The sequence below is a fragment of the Olea europaea genome, unplaced genomic scaffold (genome assembly GCF_002742605.1).
Source record: "Olea europaea var. sylvestris unplaced genomic scaffold, O_europaea_v1 scaffold1883, whole genome shotgun sequence".
In the NCBI taxonomy this organism is placed as follows: Eukaryota; Viridiplantae; Streptophyta; class Magnoliopsida; order Lamiales; family Oleaceae; genus Olea; species Olea europaea.
Genome location: NW_019236630.1, coordinates 34,846 through 50,328, shown reverse-complemented (window position 1 = coordinate 50,328; position 15,483 = coordinate 34,846).

Below are 15,483 nucleotides of genomic sequence, written 5' to 3'. Positions count from 1 at the left end.
TTTACACCTCCTTTGATGGTTTCTGGTAACTTTCTCCACCATTCAGAGACAGTTCCTCTAAATGTATGTTCTATAAATCCAAAGGCCGTATATGTTCCCATTTATTAAATTGTATAGCTAAATCTGTACTTTTTATCCATATTTCAATAGCTTTATTTTTATCTACACAATCTAAATCTAACCATATTCCTGTTGTGTGGATTGGTTCATTATAAGATTTCATTGGATTTATTTCTTTTATAGATTGTTTTCTTACATTACCAGTGTATCTTTTCTGAGTTTTTCTATATTGATTAATATCAGCCTTATTAGGTAATGGAGTACCATAAGGATAATCTTTATATTCTTCTTCATCACTACTAAATTCTACTTTAATATCTTGACTTGAAGATGGGTTAGTATTCATCTTTATATTTTTCATTTTTTCAGTTAATTCTTTTAACTGTTTTTTATATTCTTCATACTCTTCACCTGTAGATTCTAAGAATTTTTGTTCTATTTCTTCTACATCTGTTATCATATATTGTTTTTCTTCATGCTTTTTTCCTTTATTTTTTGTTATTCTAAAATATTGGGGTGGATTAATTATAATCCTATCTTTTCCTCTAAGATTATTATCTAATAACGCATTTCCTAATTGTAGATTATATTCTAGATTTTCTAGTCTTTTATGTATATCCTCAAAACTTTCATTCGTAGTGTTTTTAGGTAAATAGGGATAACTAGGTTTTTTATGTTTTTTAACTTTTCCCAAAAATTCTTTAATTATATTTTCTTCATCTACTATATTCATCATTATTTTTGGTTCGTAACATGGCTCTGATACCATTTGGTCGGAGTGTGCAGCGGAGGGGTTAATATTTTTGAGCCAATTAGATTCTTCATAAGTATTTAAAATATCACAATAGAATTTATAAAATTCACTATTTTTTATTAATACTTTTTCTTGAATAATTATGTTTAATTTTTCAATTCTCCTTCTTAAATTAAGAATTAATTTATATATGTCTTTTTCCATTTTGATTGCTTCGTTATCTATGGAATCATTTTTATTTTTTATTTTTGGGTCTAAATATTCTATAAAGAAGTCTTTCAGATCTTCTTCTAGATAGATTAATTCGTTTTCTGTATAGATTTTTAGATCAATAAAATTTTGTATAATATTTGGATCTAGATTTATTAAAAATTTATGATCTATATTTTCTTGAGGACTTATTTGAAGGTTTTTAGACATTGTAGTGGCTTTGGTTGCAATTTCTCTGTTAAGGGTATTTTTGGAAAATTGATTGTTTGGAGACTAGTTTTCAAATGTTTTTATTTTTTAGACTAATTTGGAAAATCCTCCTTCTATTTAGGCTATTAAACTATATTTCCTCACCTGAAATATACAATCCCAGTCAAGATTATTGGGAACTTTGTCACTCATTGCCAGCAGATTTTAGGCCTGGAAACTCATCACAGTGGCTATTGTTTAGCTTTATTCAAACACGAATTCTACATTTGTGGGATTTTTTTTTTTTTTTTTTACATTTTACCTATCATTTTTTTACCCCAAAAAATAATAATGGACTTCTGTCCAGACAAAATCATTTTAGTAGGATTATGAAACAATATTGGATCATCGCCTTGTATTATTCTCTAGAAAATCGACAAAAAAACACTCGAACTCAGTGAACTGGAAATCATGCCTCAAGAATTATTTGCCTTTTTTGTTTTTTTTTTTTTTTTTTTTTTTTTGCATTAATTTCAATAAATTCCTTGTTCTTCGATCCTCCTAGTTTAATACAGAAGACAGAGAACTCGGTCCTTTTTCTTTTAAGACATAATTCCCTGTTTGCATCAGGTCATTGCCATCAGTTCAGTAAGCATAATCGATAAGTTTGAACCCATTGAAGCGGTAAGTTCCAAGTCTTTTGTCCTTTCACCGTATTCCATTGTCCTTTCACTGGCCTTTTCATTTAAAATAGAGAAAAATTCTCCTTTTCCATCAAGATACTGCCATCAGTTCAGGAAGCATAATCGATATGTTTATTTTTAGACGTAAATTTCAACTCTTTTGTCCTGTCACCATATCCTTATCCCTTCACTGGTAGTCTTTTGTTTAACCTTTAAATGAAGGTAATGCCAATGAGATGAACTAAAAAAGTTTCCTCCTTTTTGCACTATTGTCATCTCTGTCATTACCAAATGTAATTTTGGAAGAAGAGGGAAGGGACAAGGTTCGAGTAGAGGTGGATATGTTTGTCATGTCTAGTTAAATCTGATGTAGGATAAAGAAGAAGGAAACAAGAAAGGTGGAAGACACCGAAGAAAATGGGGGAAAGAAATCAGAGAAGATGCAGAAATTCAGGGAGAACGGGAGAAAAGGTAGCTCCAGGCAAAGCCATTTTCATTTCATCATAATCATCGTCTCCCTAAATTACACAACAAACCTAATATAAATAGCAAAGCAACCAATCTAAAGAAAAAGGGTTTGAGCCAAACCCGTTATACAAGCTCAATTACATAAAACATATATAAGAGTCCAAAACATAACATATTTAGGTGATGTCCTCATCTAGTCTCCCGGAGTAGGAAAAGAACTCGACCTTATGGAATAGACAAATCAAGAGCTGCAGTCGATCTGATGTCGAAAATGCTCCAAGGTATGCCACAGGGGATGATTTTTCTGAACATTCAAACTCAAGTTGACCCACCCAACAAACAAGTAAGCACTGAATCTTTTCATCACTGGTCAACACAATATGTTCATCTAAAATAACATCAATTTTGTCTTTGTGTGCTATAGCAGATGGTATTGAAGTATACATAGCAAAAGATTCAATGAAGGAGCTTCCAGGTGGTGATAGAAAAAGATCATCCAATGAATTAAATAGCTTTTGTAAGCAACAAAGTCTTTACTAGTTAAAATAGAACGATGGTCAAAATGTAATGAAAGGTCAATGACATATGTATTTGAACCAACATGCTTTAAAATTTTCGAAGGACCAACACTATATGCTTGCAAAATAACATAATCCCCATAATTAAATTTAATATATCATTTATGCAAATCAGCTCAAAGTTTATATGATGCATTACTTGCTTCAAATTGTTTATTGTTCTCAATATGCAAGTCATGAAAATGATATACAAATACTCTAGCTAACATTGACACACTAGCATATAGGGACATGAGAATAAGGTCTAAAGGTCTCCTAGACTTATAACTATGAGTAACTTCACAAGGACTTAGACCTGGAGATCGGTTCACAAAATTGTTATGTACAATTTGAATTGTTGGGAGGATCAAAATCCAATTCCTAGGATTTTCTTGGACTAGACACTTTAAGAAATTGTCAAGACTTTGGTTAGCAACTTCAGTTTGACCATTAGTTTGAAGATGGTCTGCAGTGGAGAAATTCAATTTAATGCTAAACATAGACAATAAGGTTTTCCAAAAGTGACTGATGAAATCATCAAGCTCTTTAGGTTGGGTAAGGGTATGACATACAACACGTAATTGAGAGGTAATGGAAACAATGGGTATAATATCTAGTTTCTCCATAGGAGTCTGGGTACCACATAAGGAGGTGCCCTCACTATCATCCAAGTCATCAAAATTTTCAAATTTAGGTTCATAGACTAGGAGCCCGTTTTAGCCACATTATAATAAGAATGAAAATGAGAAATAGAGCCATTTTGGGCCCCACACCAGAGATAGAAATTCAAAAATGGTGGCTTGATGTGATGGATAACGATTATATTTTTTATTTTAATGAGGTAAAAATGTGGCTCAAACAGGGGTTAGATCTCCTAATGGCTCATCCATTACATTCTTTAATGCTTCAATAACTAGGGCTCGGGCAGGACATCTAGAAGATATGTGGCCAACGTCCTTATAGTTGAAGCATTACAAGTGAGAAGAAGTTGTTGGAGTTCCATGAATTTTATCCTTATCTTCCAACACATGAATATTAGACAGAAAAGGTCTTCAGTAGACTTAAAAGAATGTGTTGCAAATGAGACGGATGCACGATTGTCACCATACTTTTCATATGGAGTACCAATAATCAACTCATAATTTCGGGCTAAAAAGTAAACATGATCAAGAGTAGTAACTCTCCGAAGGAAAAGCTCACGCCTAAAATCATCTCTTAGACCTTGAACCTACTTAAAGTCAAGGCTTCATCCTCAATGATACGACATTTCATTCGAAAGTCCTTAACCTGAGCAATATACTCAGTCACTAGCCGATTATCTTGTGTAAGGGTATTCTATTGAGTACAAATTTTAGGATCTAAGCAACCATCGAAAATAGGGTTATCTAACTTAATGTCTCTAAAGAGACACTCTTTATGACAAGAGAGAGAATAGGTATCGTAACAATCATAGCCTTGTTCTCACTAAAAAAACCTGATTCCTACCCTTATGATTGTGCTGAAAATATTTTTATCACCTTGTCGATGACGATATTTTCTATTATAGGAAACTTTAAAATTATCTACATTAGTCGAATGAGGGATTTGCTTAAAATTGTTCAAATTAGCAACTAGGCCCTTACTCTCTTCAAGAGTAGCAGCCATTTGGAATTGGATAGCAGCTAAATGTTGGGTGAGTGCATCAAATTGTAAGGGGTCCATGGTTAAGGTACTAATACTAAAAGTGATAAGATGGCCACTACGCAACTGCATGTGCTACATTAGCAGCTAAATGACTTCAATGAAAAGATCAATAAATAATAAGTGCAAGAAATGAAAAATAACAACTTCAGCATTTTTTTCATATGTTGGGATTAAATAAATCCAAATATGGCAAACTAATATTACTGATCTATGTAAAATAACAAAACAATGATCAATTACTAGTCAACAATTTAATCACGTAAAATAAGTGGAATAAAAGTGATAATATAACAAGGAAGTTAGTCACGTGAATTTTAGGTAAAAATTAAAAATACATTAGCACAAGAAGTAATTGATGCAATTCTAAGATAAACAGTAATATCAACCAAAGATAAATAAACAGTAGATTTCCTTTTGTTCACAGAAGCAACTGAGCCAATCAACAGGACAAAAAGAGGTAATTGCAAAATTAAGTCAGAATGTGCTTTTTTCTTTCCTTCACTTTTTTTTTCATTTTTTTTTCTTTTCTCTTTTTTTTTCCCTTACAACAATGAAATTAAACTTTTAAGTAAATCAACAAGGGCAAATTACGGCCCAAAATACACAATACCCATACATATTTTCCTCCAATTATACTCTTTGCAAAATGAGAGTGGCATAACTCATGCCCTAATACACATTGTAGGCAAAGCCCAATTGAAAATAGATGCCCAGTTTCACACACAATCTATGATTGACTGTTGCGATTTTGGAGGTGGTCGTGATGATGGAGAAAGGGACGACGGTGACTATGAGGATGACCGACGGTCTTGAGGTGGTTCAATTTCCGGGTTACTGTAACGATTAGTCGTAGGCTTTGAGTTGTCGATAAGGTATATATGGGAATTGAGCGTTGCAGATCTGTAATATGTGTTTATGGCTTAGTGTTTTTATAATTAATTAGTGGGCTGGAATGGGTTGTTGATTTTAATGGGTGGTGTTCGCGAACTTTTATAGGGTCGCAATTTGGGGAAAGTTATTGGTAGTTGCTATTACTGCTTTGGGTCGTGGGTATGGTGTGGTCGGAATAGTAGGCTATGTGGTGGGAGTAATGTGTGGGTTGGTGTTGTAGCGGTTAGAATAGCGGCAGAGTAGGCAGCGGGGACTTGGAAGAGAAGCACAATGAGTGGTGATTGTTGATTGTTGATGCTGTGATGAATTGTTATCTAGGTTTAAATCTGATACCAAATTTGATGTAAGATAAAGAAGAAGGCAGCAAGGGGGGAAGAAATAAGAGGAATTGGGCGAAGCAAAGGGAAAAGGAGAAGGGAGAAAATGTTGCTACAAGCAAAGCCATTTTCATTTCATCATAATCATCATCTCCCTAAATCACACAACAAACCAAATATAACCCTTATTTGAGCCCCATTTTGGAGTAAAGAATGTATTTTAAATAGTAAATTGATAGAGAACGTGTGGTTAAAAATTAAGAAAATTTTTAAATTTATGTGTAATATTATTTTATTGAAAAATGTGTGGTTAAAAATAAGTTTTGAAATAATGAATTTTTTAAAAAATGAGACTCAAACAAGGGCATAAATAGCAAGGCAACCAACCTAAAGAGATAGGGCTTAGGCTAAACCCATTGTACAAGCTCAATTACTAAAACATAAATAAGAGTTCAAAGCACACATATATAGGTGATGTCCTCATCAAATCTGTCTTTCAGGCAGGAGGCATTGTGGTTGGGGTAATCAAGGTTTGCTAGTTCTCAAACCTTATGTATAATGTACACCATGGCTACGGTCGTAGTCATGGTCATGATCATGGACTTCAGCCACTGCAAAAAAATTTCCACTATTGCCTCTTGTAAGAGTCTAGGCTAGGTCGGATCACCTACTAATCGTTGTCTACGTAAATTATTGTCCCATCAACTAGCTAATTAGATACAAATTCCTAGGGGCAATGGTAACTAGAATGCTAACTAGTGACAGGAGTAGACGTTTAAATGACAAGGAATCATACTAAATGTTTATTAATATCAGAGTTATTTTACAACTGAAATTATTATTACAATAAAAAGAAAATTACAACTCAAACTTGAACTAATATTTACAATGTGCGGTCGAAGTTGGACAAACTGGGACTGCGATCGTGTCAAGGGGCTAAGTAAAGATGCGTTCATTGACATTCTCCCCCATTTGTTTTGACGACGTCCTTGGTGCCATCAATGCATGATATGCTTCAATTAATGGTTTGAAGACTCCAAGGTCCTTTTCTCTTTCCCAAGCATTCTCCTCGCTGTTGCATCTAATCCATTTGACCAAGTACTCCTGATGATCTTTTCTAGAAGCTCGAGTGATTCGATGGTCAAGAATAACTTCAGCAACCTTCTTTCCAACTTTCTTCAGTTCATACACAGGTCACTTTGGCTCATTTCTAGATGCGTCCTCCTTATTTGCAAAGTATGACTTTAGCACACTAACATGAAGGACCTTGTGGATTTTACACCATGAAGGAAGTTCAATTCTGTATGCTACTCTTCCAATCCTCTTCAAGATGGGTAATGGTCCAATATATTTTGGCACCAATCTTGAGTCCTTCCCTCTTGTCGATTTGTACACATTTCTGTCGAAAAGCTTAACAATTACCAGATCTCCAACATTGGATTCAAGGAAACGGCGCTTTACATTTGCAGACTTTTTGTACCCTTTTTGAGCTTTCTCAAGATAACTCCGAGCAATTTCAATATTTCGTTTCTACTCTTGGGAAAAGTTCTTCACTTGAGGAGATTTGGTACTTTGTTCAATATCCATTGTATGAAGGAGTAGCGGTTGCTGGCCAGTAACAATCTCAAAAGGATTCTTATTGGTGGAAGAGCTATTTTGGGTATTGAAGCAAATCTGAGGCCGCATCCAAAAGTTTCACCCAATTTTTCTGCGAAGTAGAGATATAGTGCCAAAAATATTCTTCTAGCATAGAATTGAAACACTCCGTCTGTCCATCAAATTGTGAGTGGAAACTAGAACTCATGCTCAAAGTTGAACTAAGAAGTTTGAACAACTCAGTCCAAAATATGCCAGTGAAACGAGGATCTCGATCACCGACGATGTCCTTAGGCAGTCTCCAATATTTAACAATATGTTTGAAGAAGAGTTGAACTGTTTCTTCCGCAGATACATACTTAGGCGCTGCAATGAAAGTCGCGTATTTTGATAGACGGTCCACCACGACGATGATAGTGCCAAAATCTCAACTTTTGGCAATCTAATAATGTAGTCCATCGATATACTTTCGAATGACCGGGTTGGGACGAAAAGGGGCTCCAGCAAGCCCGCCTTTTTATGATGATCTGCCTTATCTTGCTGACAAATAAGACAGATTTTTACATAGGTTGCAATGTCATCCCACATTTGAGGCCAGTAGTATGCACATTGTAGTAGTGCACAAGTTTGTTCCTCTCCGCGATGCCCTACCCAAATCATGTCGTGACATTTCGTAATTAGTTATTTCCTCAAATCTCCACCCTTAGGAACATATAGGCGGTCTCCCTTAGTCTTCACTAGTTCCCCGTTGAGCCAAAACTGTCGAGTCTTACCCTGCTTGATGAGGTCGACCAAATATTGAGTAGTCGGGTCCCTATCCATAAGTGTCCGAATTTGGTCTCTTGTGTTCGTGGTGACGACACTTCCTAAAAGGGCGGCCACGAAGCAAATGGCAACCAAGTCGGCCCGTCGACTAAGATCATCAGCAACATGATTAATAGATCCGAGACGATACTCTAGCATAAAATTGAACTCTAAAAGAAATTCCTGCCAACAAGCCTACTTGCTCGATAGTTTTGGTTGGGACATGAAGTGACTAACCGTAGTGTTATCTGTCTTCACAATAAATGGAGACCTGAGCAAATAGTGACGCCATCCTCTAAGACAATGGACTACTGCCAACAATTTCTTTTCATGCGATGAGTAACGACGTTCTGTTTGGTTTAACATTCGGCTCTCATATGCTACCGAATGTCCTTCTTGCATAAGGACTCCACCAAGTGCAAAATCTGAAGCATCTGTATGAACTTCAAATGGTTTAGTCATATCCGGCAAGGCTAAAACCGGGTTCGTCCACATGAACTTCTTCAACCTTTCAAAAGCAGGGTTCGTCCACATGGACTTCTTCAACCTTTCAAAAGCAGTTTGACAATTGAGACGACCATTCCCAGTCCTTATCCTTCTTTGTCAATTCGACAAGTGGCAGTGCAATTTTTGAGTAGCCTTTCACAAATCTTTGATAGTAATTGCATAACACAAGAAATGAACGTACATCATATACGGTTTTTGGTGGTTGCCAATCTTTGATGGCTGTAACTTTCTTCAAATCCATGTGGATTTTACTTTGTTCAATGATGTGACCCAAGAAACTAATAGATGTCTGAGCAAATGAGCATTTAGACGATTTAGCACAGAGTTCCTTCTCCCGTAGCCAATTAAAAACTTGCCTCACATGTTGGACATGTTCCTTCAATGTCTCGCTGTAGATTACTTTATCGTCCAAGTACACCACGACAAAATCATCTAAGAACCTGTGAAGTACCTAATTCATCATAGTACAAAACGTTGTTGGAGCGTTTGTCAAACTAAAAGGCATCACTTTAAATTCAAAGGCTCTATATCTGGTTACCACTATAGTCATTGCTTCATCTCCTTCCTTGATCCGCACTTACCAGTATCCAGACCTAAGATCAATTTTTGTGTAATACTTCGTCCGACTCAGTCGATCGAAGCAATCCGCAACCAGTGGGATAGGATAACTATTCTTTACAGCGATCTTGTTTAAGGCTCGATAATCACAGCATGTTCTAAGAGAACCATCGGCCTTTTTCTGAAACAAAATAGGAGCTCCGTATGGTGACTTCACAGGCACAATAATTCTACTCTCCAACATTTCTTCCAATTGCTTCCTAAGCTCTTCAAGCTCAGGCTGAGACATACGGTACGGTGCCCTAGTGGAAGGTTTGGCACTTGGAATAAGTTCAATTTCATGATCAATCGTCCTTCTTGGTGGTAATTTCTTTGGTAACTCGTATGGTATGATGTCTTCAAATTTTCGAATAAGCCTTTTAACAGGTTTTGGAATAGGACTAGTTGCCTCTTCGATCTCCTCTAATCGAAGAGTGCACAAAAAGGAAGTTTCATTTATCTTGAAACCCTTACTAAATTGCATGACTGAGATACTCTTCTTGCCTATTCTCCCAACTTGTGTAAGGATGACTCACGGCTTATTACCCATTATCATTAACGAATCGAAATACGGCAACACTGCTCTCTTAGTATCCCGAAGAAATTCCAATCCTAGAATAAGCTTGAAATCATCCATCTGAACTGCAGATAAATTTGTCATTCCCTCGAAAGGACATGCTTTGATCAACACTGATTTCGCCACTCCAGCTATTGGTTGAGCAGCGGAGTTAATTGCTTTGACTTTCCCACTACCTTTTTCCAGAACAAGTCTGAGTCGCTCTACTTTAGTATATGCAAGATAGTTGTGGGTAGCACTAGTATCCACCATAGCCCTGATTGGCTTCCCATTGATCTTCACATCAATGTACATTAAGCCTTTGACCCTACAAATTCGAGTCTTCGCTTCTTTCATTCTTGCCTCTTTCAGGGGGACACCATCCTTTTCAGCAACCCGATACGAGAGCGTGTTCTATCGATGTGAAAATTTCCCAACTATGTCCTCATCCTCTTCGGAGTCGGTCTCACCATGACAACTAGCCTGTGGGGCCCCTTGTTTTGAACTTGACCCGCCACTTGCTAGCTGACAATATGCATTCACCATCCCTTTCTGAGGACACTCCGACACCCGATGAGGCTCTTCGCATAAAAAGCACATCAATTTGGGGAGTGGCATCAGTTCAGCCCTCCGTTGCTTTCCTTTGTTCCAGTTGTTACTGTTGCCGTCGTTATAATTTCCTTGACGGCTATTATGATAATTTCCCTGAAAATCACGGGTGCTTAATAGGCTCCTCCCTTATTCTGAGAGTAACGCTATCCCCCATTTGGGTTCGAGTTGGGTCTGTAAAGTCTGTTACCACCTCTAATTGCTTGATTACTCCCCAAAGGTCGATCTTTTCTAGATTCCGTTTGGTAGTCGCTCAAACATTCAGCAGCTCTCATGGCCGTGCTCAAATCAGTAACCTTTTGTCTCTGAAGTTCCGTGCATGTCCATGGTTTTAACCCTTCCATAAAGGTGAAGAGCTTATCCTTTTTCGACATATCTCGAATATTCAGTATATGCCCTGAAAAAGCTTTCACATACTCCTTGATAGAGTTTGTATGTTTCAAGTCTCGAAGTGCCTGTCGAGCCTGATACTCGACATTTTTTGAGAAAAATACGATCTGATCGCTTCCTTGAGGAGATTCCAAGAATCTATTCGGACTCTGTTGGCCTGAATGTCAGCATGTTTGGTTCGCCACCATAGTTTTGCATCTCCACCCAGATACATGGTAGCTGTGGTTACTTTTCTAGCTTCATCTTGAATCGAAACTGCGAGAAAGTACTGTTCCATATCAAACAAGAAGTTTTCGACTTCTTTTGCATCACATGCCCCTCCATAGGTACACGGTTCAAGAATTCTGAGTTTAGGAGCATACTCAGGTACGGGAGTTGCCCATTGCTCACCGCACGTTGGAATACTCGTAATTGAGCTCTCAACAATTCTATTTCATCCTGTAGATCAGGAATGATTGCAGCAGGTTCAGTCATTACTGCGCAAGCCCTTTGGCTTTCTCCCAGTTGGATGTGTAATCCACGATTCTCGGATTCTGCCATCTCGACTTTTTCCTCGAGACCGTTCATGACATAGCACAACCTAGTAGTTGTCTTATCAAGGGCATCCATGTGCTGTTTAGTAGTATTCTTCTTTTGAGGCTCTCCCACCTCAGTGGTGTGGGATGTAATTGGATCCATAGCTTTCTTATCGAGGGTCATGAGCCGCAACTCTGATACCAACTTTCATGGGGTGCCTTTCTTCTTGGCACAGAAAGGGACATCGTGCTGTAGTAGTCTGCTTCGCTAGACTACCTTCTGCCTTTTCTTGATCGCGTCAGGACGAAAGAAAATTTGATTACAATTTTGTAGAAAACTTACAATAGAGATTTTGAATGCATTGAAAGTAAATTAAACATTGATTGATGAAAACTGAACATTACAATTGACAAAAGTAAAAAATTACAATTGCTGGTGCAGGGGGCAGACACCAGTGAGTTTGAAAGATTTTTAAATGACTAATACCCCTTATAATAGCATTCTAAACAAAAATCTAAATGACATGAGTAAACGTTTAAATGACGAAGAATTATACTAAATGTTTACTAATATCAGAGTTATTTTACAACTGAAATAACTATTACAATGAAAAGAAAATTACAATTCAAATTTGAACTAATATTTACAACGTGTGGCCGAAGTTGGGCAAACTGCGACTGCGATTGTGTTAAGGGGCTAAGTAAAGTTGCGATCCTTGACACCTGGTCACACGAATGAGATAATTGGCAAAACAATGAGTTCAAGCAATTAACCTAGAAGTCCCATCGTCCAAATGCATTCATCTCTGCATACAGACAGACCTACTTTTTTGTATCTTCATCTACTTCTCTCTAGATTCTTGGTATCTCACAATTGAAATGAGCGAGAAAGCTTGCTTGAATAAGATAAAGATGATGATAAATTTTCCATTGTGTAGGTCTAGTTCCTTTAAAAATTGGCATTTATTGTGCGTCAAATCTTTTCGATATGTAGTATTGATTTCTTGAGAGAATAATTTGAAATGTAACTTAGAATCCCATTCCTTGCGTCAACTCTTAATTATAATTATCAAACATTCCTTTGTTTTCATACATATTGTTGCTAGTAGGAACATCAAGAAACCATATTTTGTTTCTTCTTTTGTGTCTCCTTCGTGAACTAACAACAAGGTGAATCCCCTAATTCTCTCATTATCTTAATTTCACAAATCAACCTCAAAGTTCTGACTTTTTATTGTGTAATCTCACCCTAAACTTTATGTTTATTGCTTAATATCTTGGGGATTCAGCTAGTTCGAAGGATTCAGAGTCTGCTACAATTCGAATTTGGAGGGCTATAAATGCAGGAGATAAAGAGTAAAGAGTGCCTTAAAAGACATTATTGTGGTTATAAAGCAACTAGATAGAACTAAAGAGGCTATTGACGTTGTCCAGTCTTTTAGGGTTCTTGCCCCCAAACACCCAAGAATCGCTTGATAACGTTCTCATTGACTAGTGCAAGGCGTACATGTCTCTCTTTTAATTTTGTGAAAAAAAGAATTTATGATTATTGACATGTTTGTTATGTTAGATTGAACATGACTAAATAAGATTGAAATCGAGAGACACTTAAGTAGATTTTTCTTAATTTTGTGAAAAAAAAAATTATAAACTATACACATATTTGATACTTTGAAATGAAGATAACTAAATAAAATCAAATACGAAAAAAATATAAGTAAATTTTTGTCTATTATCGTGTGCACCAAACATGTCCTATGTCTTATTTATATGCTTCTAGAAGTAACCTGAACTTTTGATATTGCAGAAACGTGGAAAAGTAGATAAAAAAAAATTACGCTGAGCTTAAAATGATATATTTAGGAGAGGCCTTCAATGGAAAGCCCACAAAGACTGCACGTTCTCAAGGAAAGAAATTTCAGGTTTCCATCAAGCAAGAAATTTCAAGAATATTGGTAAGATAGTCCCATCTAAAATTAACAACTGATTTGAAACGTGAGTTTTGATTAGGAAAAGATGCCACTAAAAACCAACGAAAAGCAAATATTTTCCTTGTGTCGATCCAATTTCAATGTGAACTTAATTAATTGGTGTAGACACCTACTCGTCAAGCTTTAAATGTTATATTGAGAGTTAATTCATATATTTAAATCAGCTCAAGCTGAAGAAACTTTACGTTCATTGAACCACAGGTATTGTAGTTATTTCTAGACATTTAAGACTTCTTGTACTTCTTCCATCCCAATTATATAAGCTTGTTTCGTTTTTCACACAGATTAAGAGATCTTCTTTAATGTTATTGAAAAATTAATTTTTGTCAAGATCTTTCCTAACTTGCCATATTTAATTTTCACTATGTAGTAGTAAACTATTGCTGGAATTAGTAAAGAATTTAAATGATTTAATTTGAAAAAAAAAAGAGATGAGATTTATTTCATGTTTCCAAAAAGTGGAAAATGTGTGTATTTGGATGATTTCAAAAAGTTAGCATATTAAGTGAGAAAAAATTGATAAAGGTAAAGGAACAAAACAAAATATTCTAAATTAGGAAACAGTCCTATACATTTGGGACAAGAGAAATGAAAACTCAACCTATATAATTGGGACAGAGAGAGTACTAATCTATAATCTATAATATATTAGAATATCACATTAAAGGAAAATCATTTTTTGGAATATTTCAACTCCATACAATTTAATTATTTCAATAATACCTTACTTTTCGATATGTAATAAATACTACAAAATTATTGTCATTTATGAAATTTATGTTATTAATTTTCAATTAATTAACATTCACATTAATCTAGATTTAACGAATTTTCACGTGATGAATCTCGAATTACATGAATTTAGAGTTATCATAGATGAATTTATTCATATTCATGTATCTAGAAATTTGAATGGATGTTTAAATTTATGTATTAAAAATTAATTTTTATGTATCAAATATAATATAAAAAAATTGCTCATTTATAATATTTCATCATTAAAAAAAATTGAATCATAAAAATTGAGTTTTGAGAGTATAATTTAAGTACAATTTTCTTCTCTTAAATTTCTAGGCAAAATTTTATATTTTTTAATTCGTCCGAGATGCATCAAATCTTTCAACAAATTGGTATCAAATATTACTTTTACATCACTTATAAATTATTTTAGAATAACATACAATGCATGTTCAACTTTGACTATTTATATTCTGTATAAATATTATGAAAGAGAACCTTTTTTTTTTTGGTAAAACTACACAGAAGCATGAGATTAGCTTTCCGAACTCTTTCTTCTTCACAATAAATTAATACAAAAGCGATTGAACGTAACCTTCTTGCTTAAAGAGTTGTGTGAACTTTGCTCGTTTGTTAATTATTATTGTTATCGAAAGTAGAAACGATTAGCCATGAATTTTTTTGTCATTAATCATGTGTTAAATCTGGCCATGTTAGGTTAAACATCGCATTCTGACATGTTTTAATTCTTTGTTTCACAAAATTCTTAAGATTTGGAACCTCAGAAATGGGGAGTAAACCATCTTTTACTTGGCAAAGCATTTTGCAGCCTTGTTCCGTTATTGAACATGGTGTTAGATGGAGGACTGGCAATGGAGGCAAGCGCTAAAATCTAGCTTGATAAATGGGTGTTAGTTCTGTTGGAGGAATTTTGTGAATAGTGATGCCAAAATAAGTATAATGATGGTTTGTAAATCCGTGCCGAAAAATTGGACAGAGTAACGGCAAAGAAAACACAAACAAGAAGAAGAAGAAAGTAGGGACAAAGCCGAGGCAAGAGTTGGACTCTTTGTCTTTAAGTCGAATTTGCCCCGCAACGGCGCCTACGGATTTCGGCAATCGACTCCCAAGATACAACGGCTACACTTGTGTTTGTAGCACTCCAAAACACAAGTACAACGAACCAAATTTAGGATTATGTACTCCAAGGATGAAAAGAAGGAAAATCAAAATAAATGAAATGATTTTGATTTTGGATAGAAGAGAGGATGAGAGATGTTTTGCATATCAAATTGTGAGGAATAGGACCCCCAAAGGGTCCTATTTATAGACCACGAAAGGGTGTGGACGAAATGGTTGAGGCCAAAC